Genomic DNA, 26200 nt, shown 5'->3' with positions numbered 1-26200 from the left:
ATAGGTCTGGATGAACTCGGTGTAGTCGCCTCATCTCTGAAGAGGTCAGAATCCCAGCCTATCATGAAATCCATCATCTCCTCCAGAGTGTACCTCTCGGTGGCCCTCGTATGGGTAGGAGGTGGCCTCGGGACTATTTGCTCGGGCACGCCAAGGGTCTGCCGCAAGAAGCGCTCCCCGAAATACTAAGCCCGGTATACAGGACGCTCCAGCAAAATCCTGAACCGGGCAGTCTCCTAAGCACCCGCGTACTGCTCTCTCACTTCCTCCGGCAACACGGCCCAGGGCTGCTAGGTGATCTGCAAATGACAGGATATACAATTTGTTATCTGTTATTGAAAGTGCAATGTAAAGCGAAGCTTAAATAAACTGTAATGTTTGAAATACCTCTGCTGCGATAATGGTATCGAAGTATCGGCGGAAGAATAGGAAAGACTCCCTCGGCCTCCGTTCGCACCTTACATCGTATCGATGAGAGTATGGAACTATGGGGGGCATCTCCACATCCAGCACTGGGGCAAGCCTCAGAAAGTAGGCATACACCCACAACTATAGAGTGTAACAGGGTAAAAATGAGTAGGCTTATCAGTAAGGCAGTATGCAGATAAAGTAGAAATCAGAGAATAGTGTGCAGTGTACTGCGCAGTGTGTGTAGTGTACAGCCAGTGTGAAGTAGATTGCATGTGTGCAGTTTGTGTAGTGTATAGCCAGTGTAAAGCATATTGCATGTATGCAGTGTGTGTGGTGTACAGATAGTATAAGGCAAAACTGTAAAACAGAAAGGGAAAATGTACCTCCCAGGCTCGCCAGTAGCCCCCAAGTAGATGTCCGCTGCGGCGAGAGGAAGAGCTCATGTATCCGTAGAGTGTGGTTAGGCCTGCGCCGCCCCAGTCGTAGCGCCGGATCCACGTCACATCCACCAGCGCGCTTAGCAGATAAAGAGTAACAGTGTTCACTCGGTCGATCAATAGGGTGGGGCCCAGCAAGAACATGATGAATCCTCGAGTGTACTGCTCCACCTCCTCGCAAGTCGTAGGCGTCTGTATCCGAAAATGGTCCTCAAACCAAGAATACCTCACGAACCCTGGACGGGAGAGAGGTGGCCGAGCGCCAAGCAAATAGATCTGGGCAGCGTCCCACTCGTCCATGTCAATATCGAAGGGGATCGGATCACCCTCTACTCTGATGCCTGTGAGCATGGAGAAATCGAAGGGAGTCATCGTCATCTCCCCTGCAGCAGAAAGGTGGAAGAAATCGGTGGTGTCCCACCACCTCTCCACTAGTGCACCTAGAAGGGGCCTACTCGCAGTAAGGCGTGAGAGTCCCATGCAGAAAACGCCGAAGCTGGCCTGATCAACGATATGACGAACCGCATCGGGCAGCTCCATGTACCAACCTCGGGCAATGGTGTTCCCATACCCCCGGAAGGCATGGGAATCTCCCTGTGTTCAAAGACAAACAGATGCAAAGTAATATTAGATATACAGTGTTTGAATGCGTTCAGAGTTGATGAAAATGCAGTGTGTGTGCATGTGTTCGAGTCGACACAGATATCGTGTGATTGTGCTCTGGGTGAACTAAGCATATGATGTATCAGTGTATTTGGGTTATTCAGTTGAAAAACAGAATTGGCTATTCAAGATATCTGATCTACATTACAGAAAGTAAAAGAGGGGAAGAGTATACCTCAGCGGCGTCGTAGGAAAGGTGTGACTCTAAATCACGTAGCAAGAGCTCCAACGGCGCACCTCGTGCGTAGCTCTTGAACTAGCAGATGCTATCAGGAGGCAATATGTGTATCGCCGGCCGGTATGTCACCGAGTCGAACGATCGAATGCTAAGAGGCAGGAGCTCGACCTCAGGATCTGTGTCCATCTCTAGGGGAGTCCCACCTCGTGGAATATCGTCCGCCATCTCGAGAAGAGTGCACAAGTGGTCGAAAGTGTGAAAAATGGGTGAAAATGCAAAAAGTCAACCGAAAGTCAACCCCAAGGGGTAAAAACGAAGGAAAATGAGAAGGCTCGGAAGAGGGCACGGGAATCAAGGTAAACTCGGGGAAACAAACCCCAAGTGGTGGAAATCGAGAATGGGGCACCGAAATCGTGTTTCGTTCGGTTCAAAGTGTTTGGAACGAAGAGGTTTTCGTGAATCGGAAGTCACGGGAGGCTCGAAAACAAGGGAAAAGCTCGGATCTAAGGTTGGAAAATGACCTAGAGAGAGAGAGCAAGCATTTTCGGCAAGGGAGAAGTGAGGATATAGGGTTTGGAACCCTATATTTAAAGACCCGAGGCAAAATGTCAAAACTGCCCCGAATTTGCCATTTTTGGCTGATCGGCCAAATTATTAGTCGATCGGCTAAATAGTTGGCTGATAAGATCTTTTTGTGGCCGATGGATGGCCGATGGCCTGCCCTTGTGGTCGATGCACCTCCAGTACCCTTGTTTGGGTCGATTCTGTTGATTGATACGCTAACCTTTCAAGAAAGTGCAAGAAAGTACACTTTTGAAGCTTAAACGGCCCCCGTGGTGGCCTCGAACCATATCTTCCATGTGCGGTGCTTGGTATGCGTGAGTTGTATCCTTTTTCGTATCCTTTTGTATATTGCGATATTCGAAAATTGCTTTGGATGCCTTGCATTACAATGTTTTACATGTTTGTAATAAGCGCGCTTGTTATACGTCCTTTCGCTCTTGCATTGAGCATGCCTCATCTTGCTTTGAAGTTGCATCTCAATGTCACGAGTAACATGCCTTTACCATGTTTACGTTGAACATGTGCCTCTTTTCCTTACATTGTTATGCACACACTATATGCATTGTCGAGCACGTTTCATTTACATTGTCATGCACACCTTCCTCGCATTATTATGCACACACTATATGCGTTGTCGCGCACATTTTGTTTGCATTATTATGCACATCTCTTTTGCATTGTTATGCACACACTATATGCGTTGTCATGCACGTTTTACGTACATTGTTATGCACACTTCACCTGCATTGTTATGCGTTTGTTTCGCTTGCATTGTCATGCAACCTGTTCAACTTGCATTGTTATGCACACTTCACCTGCATTGTTATGCGCGTTCTACCTACATGTGTTTCTACTCTATTGTACCTATTGAGTTTCTTTCTTTTGTAGGCGCGATATTGTATGTACGGTTCATTTGAAGCTGGCACGACCAGACGTTATTGTATGTGCGGTTCTTTCGAGAAGTTCTGGTTCTGTTTGTCTGCTAACCTTTCTCCACTCGTGTGCCGTGTTTGGACGTATCTGCATGTTTGCATTCGTCGCGCGTCGTGCAACCTTTCTCCACTCGCGTGCCACGTTTGGATGTATCTGCATGTTCATGTCGTCACACGTCGTGCAACCTTTCTACACTCGCGTGCCATGTTTGGACATATCCGCATGTTCGCATTCGTCGCACGTCGTGCAACCTTTCTCCACTCGCGTGCCGCGTTTGGACGTATCTGCATGTTCGCGTTCATCGCGCGTTGTGCAACCTTTCTCCACTCGCATGCCCCGTTTGGACGTATCCGCATGTTCACGTTCGTCATGCGTCGTGCAACCTTTCTCCACTCGAGTGCCGCGTTTGGACGTATCCGCATGTTCGCGTTCGTCACGCATCGTGCAACCTTTCTTTACTCGCGTGCCGTGTTTGGACGTATCCGCATGTTCACGTTCGTCACGCGTCCTGCAACTTTTCTCCACTCGCGTGCCGCGTTTGGATGTACTCGCACTGTTATGTGCATCGCGCTTTCTTGTGCAACCCTTCTCCACTCGCATTTGGCATGCATTTGGATGTATCTCTCTCCTCTCGTGTTTGACACGCGTTTGGATGATTGTGCTTTCTTGCACAGTCCTTTCCTCTCATGCGTGTGCCACACTGAGAGATGCTCTCTTTCCTCTCTTGCGTTTGTTACGCTGAGAGATGTTGTGTTTCAGACTCCGGGTTGTCTTGGTAGTCGCTTTTAATCTTCTCCGCGTGAGACGCAGTGAGAATTGCATAATTTTCTTGCATCCTTTCTGTTGGAATGTGTAGGACTGTTATTTCTTATTCGCTTGCTTAAAATGCCACATTTATTTTGCATGTTATGCTTCATCACAACTCTCTTTGCATGATCATAAGTTGTGTTCGACATTATGCTTGTCATTTGCATCTTGCCCCTGCCTGCGGGCGCATCTCTTTGTTATCTTGTATGTTTGTCTAAGTCTTCGACCTTGTCGAAAATGGATCGTCTCTGGGCTTTGACATTCACTCTCGTCATCTTATGACTTTCTAGTTCTGTCAAAGAGGGGCAACTGTACACACCCCATTTTTGACAGTCCTCAAGACTTGGACGTCATCATTTGAACACTCGATGATCATCCATGCTCGTGTTCGTTTTGAGTTCCCGAAGGTCTCGGCTGCACGCCTTGCCTTAGGATCTCTCAATTTGTTTGTTTTGTGCTTGGTTGTCGACCAAGGATTTGTGGTTTTTGCTTCTGAGGGAAAGGGGTGGCTTGTTGGCCATCCCCACAACCCATCGGCTAAGGCCTTACGCCATCGGCCATGTTTCCTCGCCATCGGCCATAAGTGGTGGCCGATCGGCACTCTGTTTGGTCGATCGGCCATATTTTCTAGCCGAGACCTTTCCACCTGCTTTTGCAAATATTTTTGTGCCAGCTGTGACAGTTGGTGAGCACAATTCTCATCCTCCATATACGCGTATGGAGGGATTATATCGAGACTCAAGCTAACAAGCTTGAGAATTGAAATTCTATAAGAAGGGAGACCCCTCTCCCTTTCCAGAGGTTCTGAAATCTTGAGATACAAGTTCTATATCTCTCTCTATATATTCCTCCCTCTCTCTCTATATTTGTGTGAGTTTGAGCTCAAAAGTGTAATTTCTTCATACTTTTGCACTAAAGCACCCACTAGAACACCATCATTTTGTTGCTGAGGCTTCTTGAGGTTGTTTTTGGTTGTTTTGGACTGGTTTTGATCCAAGAAGAGTGCTGGAGTTGTGTTCTTGAAGGTGTTCTTCAAGGGTGAGTAAACTACCTTTTAATCCCTTGTTTTGGCTTTAGCTTTTTGACCTATTTGCATGCTGATTTAAGCTTAACTTTCTACAATAAAAAGTTCTGATTTTTCATGCTTGTGATGTTTGTTTAAGGTCACTTTTGTGTTTGGGGTAGTCTACCCCCTCTTAGGCCTTGTTTGGCCTTGTTTGGGCTTGTTTTTTGAGCTATTGGGACCACTTTGTTTGAACCTTCTCACCACTGGATTTCAGTGGTGGAAAGGTGGTTTTGAGGTCCCAAATAAGAGAGGGTCATCCCCTCTCCTGGTGTCTTGTATGCTAGTACAAATGGCTCATAATAGTAGCATGTTTGCTTAGCTTGTTTTCGCTCCATTTTAGCAAGTATTTGGTGTTATTTTGCCATGCTATACCTCTGTCTGAGGTTGGCTTGATAGCTTCTTACATGCACCATGCACTTGTAGTATAATCCTCTCTATTTCCTTAACATGCATCTTGTGTTTGGACCATCATTCTTGCATATTTTGGCTCAACTCAAAGAAGCTTTTAGCCTTGTTTTACCATGCTTAAGCTCTAATTTGTATTGTTTTAGTCATGCATGCGTTGTTTTGTATAGTCGTGGTTCAATCTAGCTTGTTAGCTTTGAGTGTCCAAGTTACTAGCATGCGTTACTTAGACTATTCTCATGATTTGGCATCATTCGAAATGATATTTCAGTGCATGTTTCATGGTCAAACACTTGCCTTTGTCATCCTTTCAATGCTTTGAAGAGTTGGTGTTTCATGCCTTAAGAGTATACCATTGTGCATTCCTCTATGCTTAGGCCTTTGGGATGCTATCTCAGTGGGTTTTAGGGCTTATTTTGACATGCCATAACTCTGATTTTTATTGATTAAGTCATGCCATGTTTGGTTTTGATAGGTGTAGTGTAATACCCCTTCGTGGCCTCGCATGCTTCATGCTTTTGGTTTTTTTTTTCTTCTAGCTTGTGTTGGCTAGGTTCAAGCATGCTTTTGGCTAGGTTCAAGCATGCTTTTGGGACTGTTTTGGATGCCTTTGCCCCTTTGGGGCTTGTTTTGCATGGCCATGGCTTAAGTCCCTTTGCTCGTTTCGAGTTTTGAACTTTCTTGCATGCTATGCTTGTCTTGTTGGAGTGGTTTGGCACCATTCCATTCATGATTTCAGGGCCTATAGTGTTGTCACATTTGCATGCTTTTCACTCTTTAAGTGTTCTTGAGAGTTGTCCTCTTTACGCCTTAATTCTTAGACCATTACATGCGCATGCTTGTCTTGCATTTCATGTCTTCAATTCATCACTTTGGCCACTGATTTAGGCATGGCTGAGGTCTGTCCATTTTGGTTTAAGTCCATCTTTTGCATGTTGTTGCATGCTTGTTCCTTTTTGCATGTTGTTGCATGCTTATCTTTGCATGTTGTTGCGTGCTTGTTCATCTTTGCATGTTGTTACATGCTTGCTCCATTTTGTTGTTATTCCATGCTTGGTGCATTGCATGTTGTTGCATGCTTGTTGCATTTCATGATTTTGCATGCTTGTTGCATTGCATTGTGTGTGCATGCCTTGCCTCTTGATCAAACATGATAGAGGTTAAGGTCCCTTATGTGTTTTTGTGCATTTCATTCACATTGAATTGTGTGACTCGGCATCTTTGGCCATCATACATCGAAATGCGCGATTTATGGCTCGAGAGTCGAGCACTACACTCCTTTGAGCTTCAAACATGATAAGGGGTGTAGTTGCACAACATTTTCTTGTAAATATATTGTCGTGCCTCTGTTTGTACTCTACTGCAGCAAAAGGAGTAGTTTGCAGAAATCAGTGGCCGACCGGCCATTTTGGCTGCCGATCGGCTATCAATGTTTGGCCGATGGACTCATAAGTGGTCGATGACCCTCATCTCTTGGCCGATGGCCCTCAGCATATCCATGGGGTGAATTAGAAGTGTGTTGGAGATTTGTACAATTTTCAAAGATGCAAAACAATGCAAACAGAGGCAACATAAGGCATGGCAATGGATTTCCAAACGAGGCGATCGAGCATGCATCATTCATCACTTCGAGGCAGAGCTGTGGCAGCCTGTTTTAGTTTCTTACTTAGCTGGTTTTGTAACTTAATTAATTTGTTTAATTAGTTAAAGGTTTTGTAATAATTAATTAGGTAGGATAGTTAGTTAATTAGTTGGTTTGTGTTATTCATTCAGACCCTTTGTCGAGAGGGCGGATTTTGTAATAAGTGTGCGTGAGTGTGTAAATGTCTTCTAACCCCACGTCTTTCTCCCTTTTACTTAACCGCTTACGATGGTTAGTTCTAGGTCATGTTTTGATTAGCATCCTTATGTTATGCATGTTTGCATCATTCATTTGTATTGCATGCACCGGGCTCGGTGCATCATACTAACTGCATTGTGTTTCAATACATTTACTTGAATACATGTCCAACAGCATGTTATCAAGTTGCATTTCATATACCATCTTAGAATATCCGAGCCTATTTCTAATTGCATTTTGCATGTGTTGCATTAGCCATTTTAACATGAACTAGGATCATGCATGATTTCTAACTAGCTTTTGTTTTGGCTCGGAGTACACTGTAAGTGTTTATGCTTTAACATCTTGCATGAGTGTGAGTGTTGACATGATAGCATGCTTGCCATGAGGCTAACTGCTTAAGTGTTTAATTGCATGAATGCCTGTGGATGAAGGTTGGATTGCTTGAATTGGAACAATTCATCGAAATGCGAGTCTTAAGCCCGCTTAAGGTGGCAAAATCATATTTTCTAAGCCCACTTGAGAGTGGCAAAATCCACGTCTTAGCCTACTTGCGAGTAACACCTTCAAACCATTTTCAAACAAACATGAGATGTTTTGTTCCAACTTAAGCGATCTAGTCTATACTTGTGTGCTGTACGCATCACGTAGTAAAGCTAGCTAATAAACCGGAATAAGAACGCATGTGTCTTTAAAAACAAAATATCATGTTAGTAAAGGCCGATCCTTTGATCGGTCGAGCGGGGGTGCTCATTGCATGACCTTCCCCTCTTGTACCCAAGTTCACGAGCCGAGGCAACTTTGGTAATGACGGACACGTGGCCTTAGGCACGAGTCAGGGTTTCCTAAATTTTCCAAAATAAAACATTTAGGTGGCGATTCTGTATCTGGCAAAGCAGTCCATGTTTGGCACTTCTTTATTAAAATCAGTTTTCCAAAACGATTTGCCGGATTTGGACTCTTTGGTGATTTATCGGTCTTGCATTGCACTTTGTGATATCAGATTTAGAACCGTGACATTGAGTCCGAACTGTAGTAGCGAATGAACAAAATGATTTCGCGCCTTCGCGCGCGTGGAGCCATGACGTTCAGGTACGTCTACACCATGATTGTAGTAGAAATTACATGAGGATTAGGCGATTTAATGCTAATCTATTGTTGGTGTCATTGAATATGGCCATGTTTATAAATACATAGAAGAAAGGGGATGTACTTCGTATGTGACCATATTTATAAATACATTGTATATGTATGTTTATTGGGAGAAGAAAGGGGATATACTCCATATATCATTATGCTTATAAATACATTGCATATGTATATTTGTTTGGGAGGAGAAAGGGGATGGACTCCATGTAAAGCAAGCTGGCCAGAGTGTCTTGGGTGAAAGACCCGAAATTATATATATATATATACATGGATGCCGATTCCCGCGGACGAAATTTCCGTAAAATGGCAGATTTGAAGTGATTATGGTGTTTGCATAAATGGGAACCATTGAGTTGTAGTCCCATTTTGGTTGTTGAAAGATAATGAATTTAACTCATGAATTAAGTAGTATATATATGAATTGGAAATGAATTGATGGAAAATAGAATGAGATTGGCCTTAGTGGCATATAGATACGTAGGCCTTGTGGATACGGCCATATCGGTATTGTTTATGCACGTGGTATTTATACCTTTGCTAAACTTCATATATTGTGTTAGATTATCTCTACTGGGTTGTTGGCTCACCCTATACGGGAATATCATTTTTCAGGTGCAGGTAAGATGTTTCCTCCAAGGCAATAGCATGGATGGACTTTCAGGAAGCAAGAGCTTCTTATTTATGCTTTATGTGTGTATGTTTGCTATTTGTAAAGCCAAGGGCTTAAGATGTAATGAGCGAGACTCAATTTGTGTAACCAAGTAATGACTTGGAAATATGTAAACCTAAATGGCATTTAACTGGTTGTGAAACAGTGAACTCTGATGTATGAAAGTATGTTGTTTCTCATATTTATTCCGCATATGAGTTATCCTTATTGTAATATTTTGGGGGGCGTTACAGTGTGTGTTGTGCAGAGGTGCTGTTATTGTAGTAGTAGTTTCGGCCATTGATTTAATAGTAATAAATATTCTGAATAAAAATATACAGTTAGTTAGTTGGTTAGTTACAAAGAAAGCAGAGTATACGTAGATATAACATGGCAAGAGAGGATAAACGTATTACATACCAGGATTCCAGAGATAATGTCACACCCTCAAAATAAATACATAAACCAATCAATTATAATATCCATAGACATGAGACAGTAAAATATATTCATTCATCAGAGTGTTTCTTACAGAGGGTATTACATGTTGATAACAAAAGTAAATGCCTTACGGGCTTACAACTTTCCAAGTCAACACTTGGTTTCAACAAAAGAGAGTTCTAACTCTACACATCTTAAGCCCTTGGCTTGATTTACATGTAATACAAAAGACAACTACAAAAATAAGCCTTCAGCTTCTAAAACCTTCCAAGCAACAACCTTGGCGGCGGCATATCACCTGTACTTGAAAATGGCGTCCCATATAGGGTGAGCCAAAGCCCAGTAGAGATATACTAAACCAAATATGAGTAATAACTAAAACATTAGCATTTGATAAATGGTTAACACTTACAAGCCAAATTACACCATTTACCAAAGTTATCAACAAGTACATCCATATCTTAAATCCATCTCTATTCATCCACCCAAGTTAATTCATAAGCATGGGTCATTATTCACTCGAATATTTCAATGTGAGACTACAACTCATATTAACAACATTTCAATCATTAACAATTCAAAATGAGGCTACAACTCATATAGACAAACTTCAATTCATCAACAATTCAAAATGACACCACATCTCATAATATTAATACTTCAATACTTCAATCATCTATGTTATGCAAACGTAATTAAGGTTTCGGGACTTTCACCCTGGACACTCCGGCCATGTTAGTTATCCATGGAGTCCATCCCCTACCTCCTCCCAAACAGGTTTGGGAGTACATCCCCTATCTTCTCCCAAACCATGGAGTACATCCCCTATCTCCTCCCAAGCAAGATACATATACTAAGTATACAAACGTTTTATCATATACAATGACCAATCCAGGCACATATTCAATGTGTTAATTCAACCGTCATATTCAATGACATAACTCAATTGATTAGTTTCAGTTTTCTCTAATCAACATGCAGTGTCTACAACAATCAAGACTATCCTCCACCGATAGCCCGAAACAGTTATTTCTAAACAGATAATAAATTTATCAAACAGATAAATTGTCAACAATTTCATAGGTGAGTGATTAATCAATCCAACTACACCATTCCAACTCATAGTTTCCCAATTTCATGATTTTCAACTCAATTTCATATTCCCACAATTCATCCAATTAATTATACAAATTAATTATTAAAACTTAATTCGGGCATTTTCTCCATTTTTTTTTAAATATTGTTCCCAAGGCCAAATTTCATCAATCATATACAATAACCTCATTTTAGGGACCACACATACACTTGGAACCCCAAAAATAGAAAACCCCTCTTTCATAATTTCAATTTCAAACCCTAACTTCACCCAAAAACCCTAAATACCACCATTTATACAAAATAACCAACACTTATGTTAAAACTTATAGAGGAGAGTAGAATATCCCTCCCTCAAATTTCGGAGCTCAAAGGAGAAGATGAACCAAGCAAGTGGTGAACTCCAAAGGTTGCGAAATCAACTTCTATTCGGATGGAAATGGAGGTCTTGAGAAGCTCCAACACTTTAATGAAGACACAAGGGTTGGGTTTCACTAAATCAAGAACAAAATGTATAGAGAAAGAGAGAGTATTCTAGAGTGAAAAGCTCTCAACCTAGGGTTTTGGAATACTTTAGAGAGAGAGTGGGCCGAAAAAAGTGATTCAAAATGGCTTCTTCTAGGACTGAAATACACACAGTCCGCTCGAGCGTGGAACACCTTGCTCGAGCGTCAGACACAGACTCCCGTTCGAGCGTGAAAACGGGCACTTGAGCATCGAAAGCACACTTTCAGTTTCTGCAGACCTGCGAAAAAATACTGTAGGCTGAAGAATTCCGCTCGAGCGTCATACTGGCCGCTCAAGCGGAGGAGCAAATGCAAAAGGGCCCGCTCAACTGTTAAAAGTCCCGCTCGAGCGAGGAGACCAAAATCTGGGCAATTGCTATTTGTTTCTAAACACAACCAATCTGTTACAAAACATGCCTAACACATCCCAAAACTCAAATACAAAGAATTAAAGGACGGAAATGCGATACAGACAACAACAATAATCCACGGAACCGAGTTTGGAATACAATAAACAATGGAGGGAAAACCGAGATCGTTATAACCTCCTCCCCCCTAAAGAATTTCGTCCCCGAAATTTGATATAAGTTTCAAAATTGTGGTCTTTTCAATTCTCAACATAATTACAATACAACCTTTAACAACATAAACCACTACCGATCATTTCATCTCTTTTCAAGAGGACAATTTACAAATATAGCTCAATGTGCATTATCAACATGCATTCCTTTGAAATTCATCAATTTCAACGCATATATTCCACCATTCTATAACATATTCAATGTTAATGATATATTTGCATTTTTACCACACATTCAACATATGCAATGTTAAATTAAACTCATAGTTCCGAAATGTATTCAACAATTTCAATATTTTCATAAACCAAGACACATACAATGTTCTTAGAGTTTACCAACAAAACAAAATTCTCAATACAAGGTCAAACATTAACAAACAAGTCCGAATATTTCCCTCGGACCTCTAACTTACGTTCCCAAGTGGCTTCCTCCACTACGTGATGTTTCCACGAGACCTTTACCAAGGGTATCGTCTTGCCTCGCAAAACATGGTCCCGCCTATCCAAGACCCGCACCGGTCTCTTCTCATACGAGGCCTCCTCATCTACCTCTAAGTCGGTCCAATCCAATACATGCGATGGATCCGGCTCGTACTTCCGAAGCATACTAACATGAAACACGTCATGCACTCCGGACAACTGCGGCGATAAAGCTAAACGGTATGCAACCTCCCCAATCCGCTCAAGGATCTCAAAAGGGCCAATAAACCGAAGGGATAACTTCCCCCTCTTCCCAAACCTCATCAAACCCTGCCTAGGTGATATTTTCAGAAAGACGTGATCACCCACCTCAAATGACAAGGGACTCCTCCTACGGTCGGTGTAACTCTTTTGGCGACTCTAGGCTGTAACAAGTCTCTTACGGATAAGTTCAACTTTCTCCGTAGTCTCCCGAACCAACTCCGGGCCCAACAAAGGTGCATCACCCACCTCAGCCCAACTGTAGGAACCCACATTTTATGTCCTCGTCATGTTCATGAGCATCGGTATGATTATGACTTGTTAAGCTTGCATGTGTATGTTTGTGACTTGTTTCGCTTGAGCGAATGTGATCCATGCCTTGTTTTGAAGCCTTGTGATTTGTCTAAGTGTAGTGTGCTTGTCTTGTTCCTTCCTTGATGTGAAACTTAGGTCACGCCTTGCCTGAGTTATGCTAGCAGATGTTATTCCAAGCCTAGGTTACGTTACGCCTAGATCATTCCAAGCTGAGGTCATCCTCAGTCTAGAAGTATCTTAGAACCCCTGGTTGACCTCCGTCCTCGCCTTGACACATTAGCCGAGATGTTACCTTGCACCCAAGTGATCTCGTCCTGGAGTGGTATGACTTAGACCGAGGTGTGGCGCATCTAGGCCAAGATGTGGTACAGCTTAGTCAAGTGTTGTCCTTCCTAGCCGGGGTCATTGTCACCTTAGTTGCCGAAGTCCTTTTGTTAGCCGATGTCACCCCTTGTCGGAGTGCCATTCCGTGTAGCTTGTTAAATACGCCTTGTTATTAGCCGATGTCATTGTCTCGTCAGAGAGCCCATACCGCTTTACTTGTTGAACACCCTTCCACCATGCTTTGTCTGGTCTGTCAGCCACCTTTTTAGGAAAAACCCAACCAGTCGCCGCCACATGTCTCAGTAGAGGGTTAACCCCAGAACCGGGTAAAGAAAACTATCATTTGGTATCATAACCTTGCCTTGCAGAGAGAGAAACTCTAGGAGGAAGAAGGAGCTTTAGAGTGAGGAAGTAGATCTTCAAGCTTGATTCCTAGAGATCGAACCGTTAGATCCGTGTTCTAAGGTTAGATTCTTGATCTGCTCATGATGTTCTCTATGTTCATGTTATTGCATTGCATGATCGGATATGATTTGTAAGCCATGCATTGTTTTGAAGTTCGATTTTAGAAAGAGAAAATGACATTCATGTGTTCTTCAAGAAAGTCTTGTTTTGATCTGAAAGCTTGCATAAAGAATCATGTTTTTGTGTTTATTTCCGCAAGAATTCCAAGTACGGGTACCCAGGTCCATGTTTTCAAACTCATAGCATGAAAATCTCAGATTTGTGATGACAGATTATGATTGAACATTTATATTTTTCATGTTTTCACACTCATGTTCTTCATGTTCATCAGCAGAGGGAAACCCAGAGTTTCCCGACCTCTTTTCCTTGCATGTGGCCCTCGGGAACACACCTCGGCGAGGAGGTGTGGAACCTCGGCCTAGACCTGGTTGATGCCCAGCATGCTTTCCGAAATCATTTGTGTACATACGAAACTTGCTGAAGGTGCATTCAATAGGCTTTGCCATGTGTTTGTAGGACTTGGGCTTGTCTTGACCCCGACGTTTGAAGAACTATGTGAGTGGTATTTTTAATAAAGCTATGTTACACTTGCTTTCATAAATCTCGTCTTGCCTTGTTTTGAAAAGTACTTGATCTAGCATGAATGACTATCCCTACTTGTATATTAAGCACTATCTTGTTTTGATGACATTTCTTGAAAGTCCTTAGTTGCAGGGGACTATAATGCAACTGCACTCTTGTCTTGAAAGTCCTTAGTTGCAGGGGACTATAATGCAACTGCACTCTTGTCTTGAAAGTCCTTAGTTGCAGGGGACTATAATGCAACTGCACTCTTGTCTTGAAAGTTCTTAGTTGCAGGGGACTATAATGCAACTGCACTCTTGTCTTGAAAGTCCTTAGCTGCAGGGGACTATAATGCAACTGCACTCTTGTCTTGGAATTGTCATCACCCCCTTGTATTAAGTAGATGTAATAACATCCAAAGAACTTGAAAGGCCGGCAATGAACTTGATTTCCCCCTTGATTGTAAAGTATGCTATGTATTGTTTTGAAAGAAATCTTGGATATCAATCATGCAAAACCTTTATTTCTAATATCATTCACTAAGTACCCAAGCTCACCCTCTCTATATATATGTAGGTGATGAGCAAGAAGGCAATGAGGCCTAGACGTGTAGCCGATGTGTTTTTGGGTGCATTGCCGACGTGTTTTGGATTAACATTTTGTACCATCTTGAAGATTATGCTTCATAGCCTATATTTCATGTGTACTTGTATATGTCGGCTTGAGAAGCCTTTTGGTCAAGATGTATTTTGTATCTCATTCCCTTATTGTATCTAAGTTGTAAGACTTTGTAAAAATGTATGTCATTTCATTGGACTTAAGCACGGCTCTCATGGACTATTTAGATTCTGTATGTATATATGTTGCTTCCGCACTTGTAAGCCCCATATTTTATACTCTGATTGTGTGTGATTCTTGTAAGTCGGCCTTCGGTAATCTCGAATTACTGGCCATCACGGCACCAAACTACTAGGGGCGGTTTGGGGGCGTGACAGAATGGTATCAGAGCACGAGATCCTTATAGTACGTTAATCACCCACCTTAAGTCCTAAAGGGCATAGGATTTTCCTTAGAATGATGTTAGGATTGCATCATATTACTTGCTACTTGACTACGTGTGCATCATTTCGGCATAGACATTTGTTACTTGTATACGTATTATCTGTTCAGTTATTTTAAAGTCTCATCTTGCATCCTCCTAGCATCATGAGGAGAGGTAGACCTCCAGTTGGCCGAGATCGTTCAGAAGATAGATTGGAGAGATTGGAAAGGTTAGTCGAAGGCTTGGTTCGTGAGCAGAGACAACCTAGGCCACAGGATACTGGTACGACTTCCACGCAGGCCGAGCAGACGAATGGCCGTTATACAGCTCCACCCCCTCCAGTGCCACAAGTGCCTCTACAGCAGGCTTTGTATGGGAACGACACGATAACCCTAATCAGAGAGTTCAAGAAAATGAAACCGCCGAGATTTCAAGGAGGTATAAAACCAATGAAAGCCGAGGCGTGGGTTTTAGAGATGGAGAAGTTGTTTGAGATCTTCCCCAGTACAGACGCCCAGAAGGTATCTCTGGCAGCATTCACATTAGACGACGATGCTCGTAGGTGGTGGATGATGGTCCGAGAAAGCAATCCGGGTTTGACTTGGGCAAAATTTTTGGAGTTGTTCTACAACAAGCATTTCCCCCTCAGCGTCCGAGACCGAAAGACCACGGAGTTTCAGAATCTAATGCAAGGGAACAAGACATTCGCAGAATACGATCGTGCATTTACTGAACTGGCGAGATATGCGCCTCATATGGTTGACGACGAATACCGAAAGGCGAGGAAGTTCGAAAGTGGGTTGCGTGGACCGATACAAGATCGGGTCAATATGCTCAATATGCCGACATACGCCGGAGTACTGGACAAGGCCATTCTGGCTGAAGCTAATTTGAACCGATATCAGAGTTCGGGTGAGGGTCAGAGGAAGAGACAGAATTATGATAATCGCCGAGTTCCGTTCAATGCCAAGAAGAGAATGAGCACAGACAGTTCCAGCAACTCAAATCAGGAAGGTAACGCCAAGCCGGTGTGCGCGAGTTGTGGAAAGCTACATTTCGGGGTTTGTCGTTGGGCAACAGGAGCTTGCTATGAGTGCGGCGAGATAGGTCATCGTGTGAAGGACTGCCCGAAGGCAGGGACTGACGATGGAAAGAGGAATGGAAGCACCTCGGGCTCTGCACAGAACAACAACGTCGGGAGAATACAGGCAAGGCAAGGCAGAGTTTTTGCATTGGTACCCGGAGACGCCCAGAATGCCGAGGCGGTAGTGTCAGGTACCCTTTCAATTTGTTCTCAAGATGCATACGTATTGATTGATTCGGGTTCTACGCATTCATTTGTGTCCATTATATTCGCCGAGAAGTTGAGTAGAGAATTAGAACCCCTTGATTACGTATTGTCTGTGTCTACTCCATCTGGGAGGAATATGATTGTTACATCCATTTATAGGGCGTGTATTGTTGTGATTGAGAGTGTAGAGTTGTTAGTTGATTTGATGCCATTAAGCATGACCCACTTCGATGTCATATTGGGAATGGATTGGTTAGTAGCGAACCATGCATCCATTAATTGTGTTACTAAGAGCGTCACATTGAAGACCCCAAGTCAAGCTGAGGTCATTTTCCAAGGTAAAGGAGTAGTACCCCCACCTTACTTAATCTCATCCATGAAGGCCTACAGGTTGATCCAAAAAGGATGTCAGGGTTATTTATGCAGTATACTAAGTGATTTGAATGGAAGTGTTGAGTTGGCCGACATACCCGTTGTTGAGGAATTCCCCGATGTCTTTCCAAATGAGTTGCCTGGCCACCTTGTCGATAGGGAAATAGAGTTTACCGTGGACATCCTGTCAGGAACATAACCCATCTCCAAAACACCCTACAGAATGGCCCCAGCCAAACTCAGAGAACTGAAATCGCAATTACAAGAATTGTTGGACAAAGGATTTGTTAGGCCGAGCACTTCACCGTGGGGAGCACCCGTTCTATTTGTTAAGAAAAAGGATGGCACACTTTGTCTTTGCATTGACTACAGAGAACTTAATAAGGTGACCATTAAGAACAAGTACCCATTTCCTAGAATCGATGATTTGCTTGATCAACTACGAGCGAGCACGAGAATCATCTGAGACTTGCCCTGCAGACCCTGAGAGATAAAAAGTTGTACGCCAAGTTAAGTAAATGCGAGTTTTGGCTTTCCAGCATTTCATTTCTAGGGCATGTGATTAATGAAGACGGTATATCAGTTGACCCCAGTAAGATCGAAGCCATTGTGAATTGGCCGACGCCGACCAACGTGTCCGAGGTTCGTAGTTTTCTGGGTTTGGCAGGTTATTATAGAAGGTTTGTGAAGGATTTCTCGAGGATTGCAGTGCCATTGACACAACTAACTAAGAAGGGAGCAGCTTATGAATGGACCAATGAAAGAGAATCAGCCTTCCAGGAGCTGAAGACGAGGTTAGTTACAGCACCAGTTCTGGTACTACCATCGGCTAATGAGGAATTTCAGATTTACAGTGATGCTTCCCGTAAGGGTTTGGGTTACGTGTTAATGCAAGAAGGTAAAGTCATAGCGTACGTGTCTCGTCAGTTGAAGCCCAATGAAAAGAATTATCCTACCCATGACCTGGAACTAGCTGCCGTGGTTTTTGCTTTGAAGATATGGCGTCATTACTTGTATGGAACATCTTGCCAAGTTTTCACCGACCACAAGAGTCTGAAGTACTTGTTCACTCAGAAAGAGTTAAATATGAGGCAGAGAAGATGGCTCGAGCTACTGAAGGATTATGACATGCAAATTCAGTATCACCCAGGTAAGGCAAATTCCGTAGCCGACGCATTGAGCAGGAAGTTAGTTGGAAGTTTGGCGTGCCTGACAGCGGTTTCGGTGGAACCGACCATTATTGAGGAAGCGAAGACCAGACAGAGGGAGGATAAATTCCTCAAGAAGGTAATTGATGAATTCGTTACCAAGCCGAGGCCGGGATACACCATGGAGAATCAAGTGCTTAAGTTTGAAGGAAGATTGTGCGTGGCCGACGTACCAGAGTTAAAAAGGAAGATTTTGCAAGAGGCCCATAGTTCCAAGTTTGCCATTCATCCAGGGAGCACCAAGATGTATCAGGACGTAAAGCGGACCTTTTGGTGGCCAAACATGAAAAGAGAGATAGCCGAGTTTGTATTTCAGTGTCTGTGTTGTCAGCAAGTGAAGGCAGAACACCAGAGACCGGCAGGACTTCTTCAACCCTTGTCAATTCCTGAGTGGAAATGGGAGCACATCTCCATGGATTTCGTAGTGGGTTTGCCGAGGACGCAAAGAGGTATGGATTCCATTTGGGTTATAGTCGACAGGTTTACTAAGTCAGCTCACTTCTTGCCTGTCAAGACTACATTCAATGCCGACCGACTTGCCGAATTGTACATGAATGAGATCGTCAGGCTTCATGGTGTGCCGATGTCCATTGTGTCAGACCGAGATCCGAAGTTCGTTTCTAGATTTTGGCAGAGTCTGCAAGGAGCCTTGGGAACAGAGTTGAGATTTAGCACAGCCTTTCACCCCCAGACCGACGAGCAGACAGAAAGAACGATTCAAACACTCGAGGACATGCTCAGACTGTGCGTGTTGGATTTCCAGGGAAGTTGGGAATCGCATTTGCCATTAGTAGAGTTCGCGTACAACAACAGTTATCAAGCCAGCATAGGCATGGCGCCGTATGAAGCTTTGTATGGAAGGGAGTGCAGATCGCCGATATGTTGGACTGAAGTAGGAGACAAAGCTCTAATTGGCCCCGAGTTGGTTCAGGTGACAACTGAAAAGATCAAGCTCATTCAGCAGAGGATTAAAACTGCACAGAGTCGACAGAAGTGTTATGCCGACCAAAGAAGGAGGGAGTTAGAATTTGAAATTGGGGATCATGTATTTTTGAAGGTCTCACCGATGACTGGAGTTTCGAGATTTGGGAAGAAGGGTAAACTTGCACCCCGATATATTGGGCCGTTTGAAATTCTTGAGAAAGTTAACACCGTTGCTTATAGACTCGCTTTGCCGCCAGATTTGAGCCAAGTCCACAACGTGTTCCATGTTTCAATGCTGAGAAAATATATCCGAGACCCACTGCATGTAATAGATTACTCCGGGGTTGTAGTTAATGAAGACCTGGGCTACGAAGAGAAGCCGATGAGAATTATCGACCGACAAGTGAGACAGTTGAGAAACAAGTCGATATCAATGGTGAAAATCGAATGGGGGAAGCATTGTGGCGAGGAGGCCACATGGGAAAAGGAAGAGGAGATGAAAATCCGTTACCCGGAGTTATTCGTAGGACAAGATAACTTAAGTTTGGGGACCAAACTTCTTTAAGGAGGGTAGACTGTAGGAACCCACATTTTATGTCCTCGTCATGTTTTCATGAGCATCGGTATGATTATAACTTGTTAAGCTTGCATGTGTATGTTTGTGACTTGTTTCGCTTGAGCGAATGTGATCCATGCCTTGTTTTGAAGCCTTGTGATTTGTCTAAGTGTAGTGTGCTTGTCTTGTTCCTTCCTTGATGTGAAACTTAGGTCACGCCTTGCCTGAGTTATGCTAGCCGATGTTATTCCAAGCCTAGGTTACGTTACGCCTAGATCATTCCAAGCCGAGGTCATCCTCAGTCTAGAAGTATAGAAGTATCTTAGAACCCCTTGTTGACCTCCGTCCTCGCCTTGACACATTAGCCGAGATGTTACCTTGCACCCAAGTGATCTCGTCCTGGAGTGGTATGACCTAGACCGAGGTGTGGCGCATCTAGGCCAAGATGTGGCACAGCTTAGTCAAGTGTTGTCATTCCTAGCCGGGGTCATTGTCACCTTAGTTGCCGAAGTCCTTTTGTTAGCCGATGTCACCCCTTGTCGGAGTGCCATTACGTGTAGCTTGTTAAATACGCCTTGTTATTAGCCGATGTCATTGTCTCGTCAGAGAGCCCATACCGCTTTACTTGTTGAACACCCTTCCACCATGCTTTGTCTGGTCTGTCAGCCACCTTTTCAGGGAAAACCCAACCAGTCGCCGCCACGTGTCTCAGTAGAGGGTTAACCCCAGAACCGGGTAAAGAAAACTATCATTTGGTATCATAACCTTGCCTTGTAGAGAGAGAAACTCTAGGAGGAAGAAGGAGCTTTAGAGTGAGGAAGTAGATCTTCAAGCTTGATTCCTAGAGATCGAACCGTTAGATCCGTGTTCTAAGGTTAGATTCTTGATCTGCTCATGATGTTCTCTATGTTCATGTTATTGCATTGCATGATCGGATATGATTTGTAAGCCATGCATTGTTTTGAAGTTCGATTTTAGAAAGAGAAAATGACATTCATGTGTTCTTCAAGAAAGTCTTGTTTTGATCCGAAAGCTTGCATAAAGAATCATGTTTTTGTGTTTATTTCCACAAGAATTCCAAGTACGGGTACCCAGGTCCATGTTTTCAAACTCATAGCATGAAAATCCCATATTTGTGATGACAGATTATGATTGAACATTCATATTTTTCATGTTTTCACACTCATGTTCTTCATGTTCATCAGCAGAGGGAAACCCAGAGTTTCCCGACCTCTTTTCCTTGCATGTGGCCCTCGGGAACACACCTCGGCGAGGAGGTGTGGAACCTCGGCCTAGACCTGGTTGGTGCCCAGCATGTTTTCCGAAATCATTTGTGTACATACGAAACTTGTTGAAGGTGCATTCAATAGGCTTTGCCATGTGTTTGTAGGACTTGGGCTTGTCTCGACCCCGACGTTTGAAGAACTATGTGAGTGGTATTTTTAATAAAGCTATGTTACACTTGCTTTCATAAATCTCGTCTTGCCTTGTTTTGAAAAGTACTTGATCTAGCATGAATGACTATCCCTACTTGTATATTAAGCACTATCTTGTTTTGATGACATTTCTTGAAAGTCATTAGTTGCAGGGGACTATAATGCAACTGCACTCTTGTCTTGAAAGTCCTTAGTTGCAGGGGACTATAATGCAACTGCACTCTTGTCTTGAAAGTCCTTAGTTGCAGGGGACTATAATGCAACTGCACTTGTCTTGAAAGTCCTTAGCTGCAGGGGACTATAATGCAACTGCACTCTTGTCTTGGAATTGTCATCACCCTCTTGTATTAACTAGATGTAATAACATCCAAAGAACTTGAAAGGCCGGCAATGAACTTGATTTCCCCCTTGATTGTAAAGTATGCTATGTATTGTTTTGAAAGAAATCTTGGATATCAATCATGCAAAACCTTTATTTCTAATATCATTCACTGAGTACCCAAGCTCACCCTCTCTATATATATGTAGGTGATGAGCAAGAAGGCAATGAGGCCTAGACGTGTAGCCGATGTGTTTTTGGGTGCATTGCCGACGTGTTTTGGATTAGCATTTTGTACCATCTTGAAGATTATGCTTCATAGCCTATATTTCATGTGTACTTGTATATGTCGGCTTGAGAAGCCTTTTGGTCAAGATGTATTTTGTATCTCATTCCCTTATTGTATCTAAGTTGTAAGACTTTGTAAAAATGTATGTCATTTCATTGGACTTAAGCACGGCTCTCATGGACTATTTAGATTCTGTATGTATATATGTTGCTTCCGCACTTGTAAGCCCCATATTTTATACTCTGATTGTGTGTGATTCTTGTAAGTCGGCCTTCGGTAATCTCGGATTACTGGCCATCACGGCACCAAACTACTAGGGGCGGTTTGGGGGCGTGACACCAACACACTGGAGACCTACACGGTTGGCCATACAGGGCCTCAAACGGTGCCATACCAATACTCGATTGGAAACTGTTGTTGTAGGCAAACTCCACTAAGGGCAAGTGTGTCTCCCACGACCCCCTAAAGTCAAGGACACAGCCTCGAAGCATATCCTCAAGGATCTGAATGGTACGCTCGGACTGCCCGTCAGTCTGAGGATGATAAACCGTGCTAAAGGTCAACTTAGTGCCCAAGGCACTCTGCAAACTCTGCCACAACCTAGCAGTAAAGCGCGGATCTCTATCTGAGACGATGGATACTGGGACTCCGTGCAGCCTCACTATGTCCTAGATATACAAGTCGGCAAAAAGGTCTACCGAATCTCTTACGCGCATAGGAATACAGTGCGCCGACTTAATCAACCGGTCTACGACCACCCAAATAGCATCACTACCCCATTGAGTCCTCGGAAGACCTATAACGAAATCTATCGTGACATGCTCCCACTTCCACTTGGCTATAGGCAAGGGTTGCAACAAACCCGCTGGCCTTTGATGTTCGGCTTTCACTTGCTGACAAGTAAGGCACTTAGATACAAAAACTGCCACATCCTTCTTCATACCCCGCCACCAAAACTGGCAACCCAAATCACGATACATCTTAGTACCTCCCGGATGCACCGTAAGGCGTGAATGGTGAAACTCTCGGAGTACCTCCTCTCGGCAAGACTCCGGCACAAACAAGCGATCTCGGTACCTTACACTCAGGTCAGGATACACAGTCAAACCCTTCTCAACCTTTCCACTGGAGATCTTCTTCCGGAGGGATTCTACCTCAAAGGCACTCCTCTGTGCCTCTAACACTCGATTCACAAGCGTAGGTTGTGCAACCACAGAAAACAAGGCTGCAGACTCAACAGACTCACCCAGAAGTAAGGGCTTACAACTTTCCAAGTCAACACTTGGTTTCAACAAAAGAGAGTTCTAACTCTACACATCTTACGCCCTTGGCTTGATTTACATGTAATACAAAAGATAACTACAAAAATAAGCCTTCAGCTTCTAAAACCTTCCAAGCTACAACCTTAGAGGTGGCATATCACCTGTACCTGAAAACAACGTCCCATATAGGGTGAGCCAAAGCCCAGTAGAGATATATTAAACCAAATATGAGTAATAACTAAAACATTAGCATTCGATAAATAGTTAACACTTACAAGCCAAATTACACCATTTACCAAAGTTATCAACAAGTACATCCATATCTTAAATCCATCTCTATTCATCCACCCAAGTTAATTCATAAGCATGGGTCATTATTCACTCGAATGTTTCAATGTGAGACTACAACTCATATTAACAACATTTCAATCATTAACAATTCGAAATGAGGCTACAACTCATATAGACAAACTTCAATTCATCAACAATTCAAAATGAGACCACATCTCATAATATTAATACTTCAATACTTCAATCATCTACGTTATGCAAACGTAATTAAGGTTTCGGGACTTTCACCCTGGACACTCCGGCCATGTTAGTTATCCATGGAGTCTATCCCCTATCTCCTCCCGAACAGGTTTGGGAGTACATCTCCTATCTTCTCCCAAACCATGGAGTACATCCCCTATCTCCTCCCAAGCAAGATACATATACTTTGTATATAAACGTTTTATCATATACAATGACCAATCCAGGCACATATTCAATGTGTTAATTCAACCGTCATATTCAATGACATAACTCAATTAATTAGTTTCAGTTTTCCCTAATCAATATGCAGTATCTACAACAATCAAGACTATCCTCCACCAATAGCCCAAAGCAATTATTTCTAAACAGATAATAAATTTATCAAACAGAAAAATTGTCAACAATTTCATAGATGAGTGATTAATCAATCCAACTACACCATTCCAACTCATAGTTTCCCAATTTCATGATTTTCAACTCAATTTCATATTCCCACAATTCATCCAATTAATTATACAAATTAATTATTAAAACTTAATTAGGGCATTTTCTCCCCCTTTTTTTTAATATTGTTCCCAAGGCCAAATTTCATCAATCATATACAATAACCTCATTTTAGGAACCACACATACACTTGGAATCCCAAAAATAGAAAACCCCTCTTTCATAATTTCAATTTCAAACCCTAACTTCACCCAAAAACCCCAAATACCACCATTTATACAAAATGACCAACATTTATGTTAAAACTCATAGAGGAGAGTAGAATATTCCTACCTCAAATTTCGGAGCTCAAATGAGAAGATGAACCAAGCAAGTGGTGAACTCCAAAGGTTGCGAAATCAACTTCTATTTGGATGGAAATGGAGGTCTTGAGAAGTTCCAACACTTTAATGAAGACACAAGGGTTGGGTCTCACTAAATCAAGATCAAAATGTAGAGAGTGAGAGAGAGAGTATTCTAGAGTGAGAAGCTCTCAACCTAGGGTTTTGGAATGCTTTAGAGAGAGCGAGGGCCGAAAAAAGTGATTCAAAATGGCTTTTTCTCGGGCTGAAATACACACAGTCCGCTCGAGCGTGGAACGCCCCGCTCGAGCGTCAGACACAGACTCCTGCTCGTGCGTGAAAACGGACGCTCGAGCGTCGAAAGCACACTTCCAGTTTCTGCAGACCTGCAAAAAAATACTGAAGGCTGAAGAATTCCGCTCAAGCGTCAAACTGGCCGCTCAAGCAGAGGAGCAAATGCAAAAGGGCTTGCTCGACCATTAAAAGTCTCGCTCGAGCGGAGGACCAAAATCTGGGAAGTTGCTATTTGTTTCTAAACACAACCAATCTATTACAAACCTGCCCAACACATCCCAAACTCAAATACAAAGAATTAAATAACGAAAATGCAATACAGACAACAACAATAATCCACGGAACCGAGTCTGGAATACAATAAACAATTGAGGAAAAACCGGGATCGTTATAGATAAAAAAAAAAATCAAAGTGTATATCTATGTTTCAAGATACTAAGGCATGCATTTCATAGAGTGATATTGTTGTTGCCTAAGAGCATCTCCAATGGAGTTGCCAAAGCTATAATTTGGCAAAAGTGAACAAAAAGGTGTCTCCAATAGCCTGCTATTCTTCTTGCCAAAGATAGCAGATGCTATTTCTGTTCTCAAATTTGACAAGTTGAAACATGCCATATCATCAAATATCAACAGATTTTTGGCTCCAAATTTAGTTGAAAAGACAGAATTCATTCACTAAAAAACAAATTTCATAAACAAACAGAATTAGAAAATCGATTTCATAATAATCATTCAATTTCAGTTCCACAAATCCCTTTCCCTTTTTTTTTTGTTTTCCTTTTTTTGTTTCTCATCAACCAAACAGTGCAAACATCAATTCAATTCAATTCAATTGAAGACAAGAAGATGAGTAGAAGTGAGAGTACCAGGTCTACAAAAGAAACTAGGGCATAAGCAGCACAGAGACTGTAGAAAATCCCATCTTGCCATTGAGCTGACTCGTTGATCTCGTCCCACTAGTTCGAAGTCAGAACTCTCAACTCAATCCAAGGAAATCTCAGTGACATTCTCGTCATTTTGATCATCCATAGAACCTAGTGAAGCTCTACGAAAGTAAAAAACATACAGATATATATATATATATATATAGAGAGAGAGAGAGAGAAAGAGAGAGAGAGAGAGAGAGAGAGAGAGAGAGAGAGAAAATGTGTGCGGTGTTGTGTGGTGTGGTGTGGTATGCCAGACGGTCTTGGACGGATGGGGTTTATGGCAAGGTCGGTCTCAGCCGACTAGTTTGAGATGAGAGTAGGAGAGAAAGAGGACAGATAGAGAGATAGGCGTAGATCATTCTAGTGAATAGATCTCAACCGTTGGATTATTATTTAATCAAGGGGTGAGATCTAACTCATTAATCAGCTGTTGGATCATTCTATTTTGTTCATTGAAAATAAATATAAAAAAAATTGTAAAACAAGCCCAAACCACACTTGTTCTAAATATTTAATTTTTTAAAAAAAAATGTTTTAAAAAGGTCACAAAAACAAAAACAAAAATGAATAATAAAAAAATCACTAAAAAAGTTATATCTAAACAATACCTATAAAATTAGAGGAAAAGTTGGTTGAGATTTGCCAAAATAACATGTGAACTATTGGAGCACTATTATTATAATTTGACAAAATAACATTATTTATTGTCAAATTATAACAATAATAATACTATTTTAACAAATATCATTGAAGATGCTCTAAGCTTATGTGCAGCGGCTGGCATGCTTTCAGTGTTGTCCTTGTAAAATTCTCCACATCTGATAAGCCAAAATCACAAATTTTAGGCTGATGTGCCTTCCTCACGATGTAGTGATAAAATTTATTT

General features: G+C 42.4%; 1 long non-coding RNA gene across 1 annotated transcript; it reads right to left on the bottom strand.

The window, feature by feature from the left end:
- LOC114322046 (uncharacterized) lies at positions 1-25518 on the bottom strand. The gene is made up of 3 exons (XR_014347184.1): positions 25252-25518; positions 795-1442; positions 1-549 (listed from the first exon to the last, which is right to left on the bottom strand). It is a non-coding gene; the product is annotated as an uncharacterized LOC114322046 (long non-coding RNA).
- Between the last annotated feature and the right edge of the window lie 682 nt (positions 25519-26200).

The sequence above is a fragment of the Camellia sinensis genome, chromosome 12 (genome assembly GCF_055761805.1).
Source record: "Camellia sinensis isolate YWXY chromosome 12, ASM5576180v1, whole genome shotgun sequence".
In the NCBI taxonomy this organism is placed as follows: Eukaryota; Viridiplantae; Streptophyta; class Magnoliopsida; order Ericales; family Theaceae; genus Camellia; species Camellia sinensis.
This window is presented reverse-complemented; position numbering and strand designations above follow the sequence as displayed.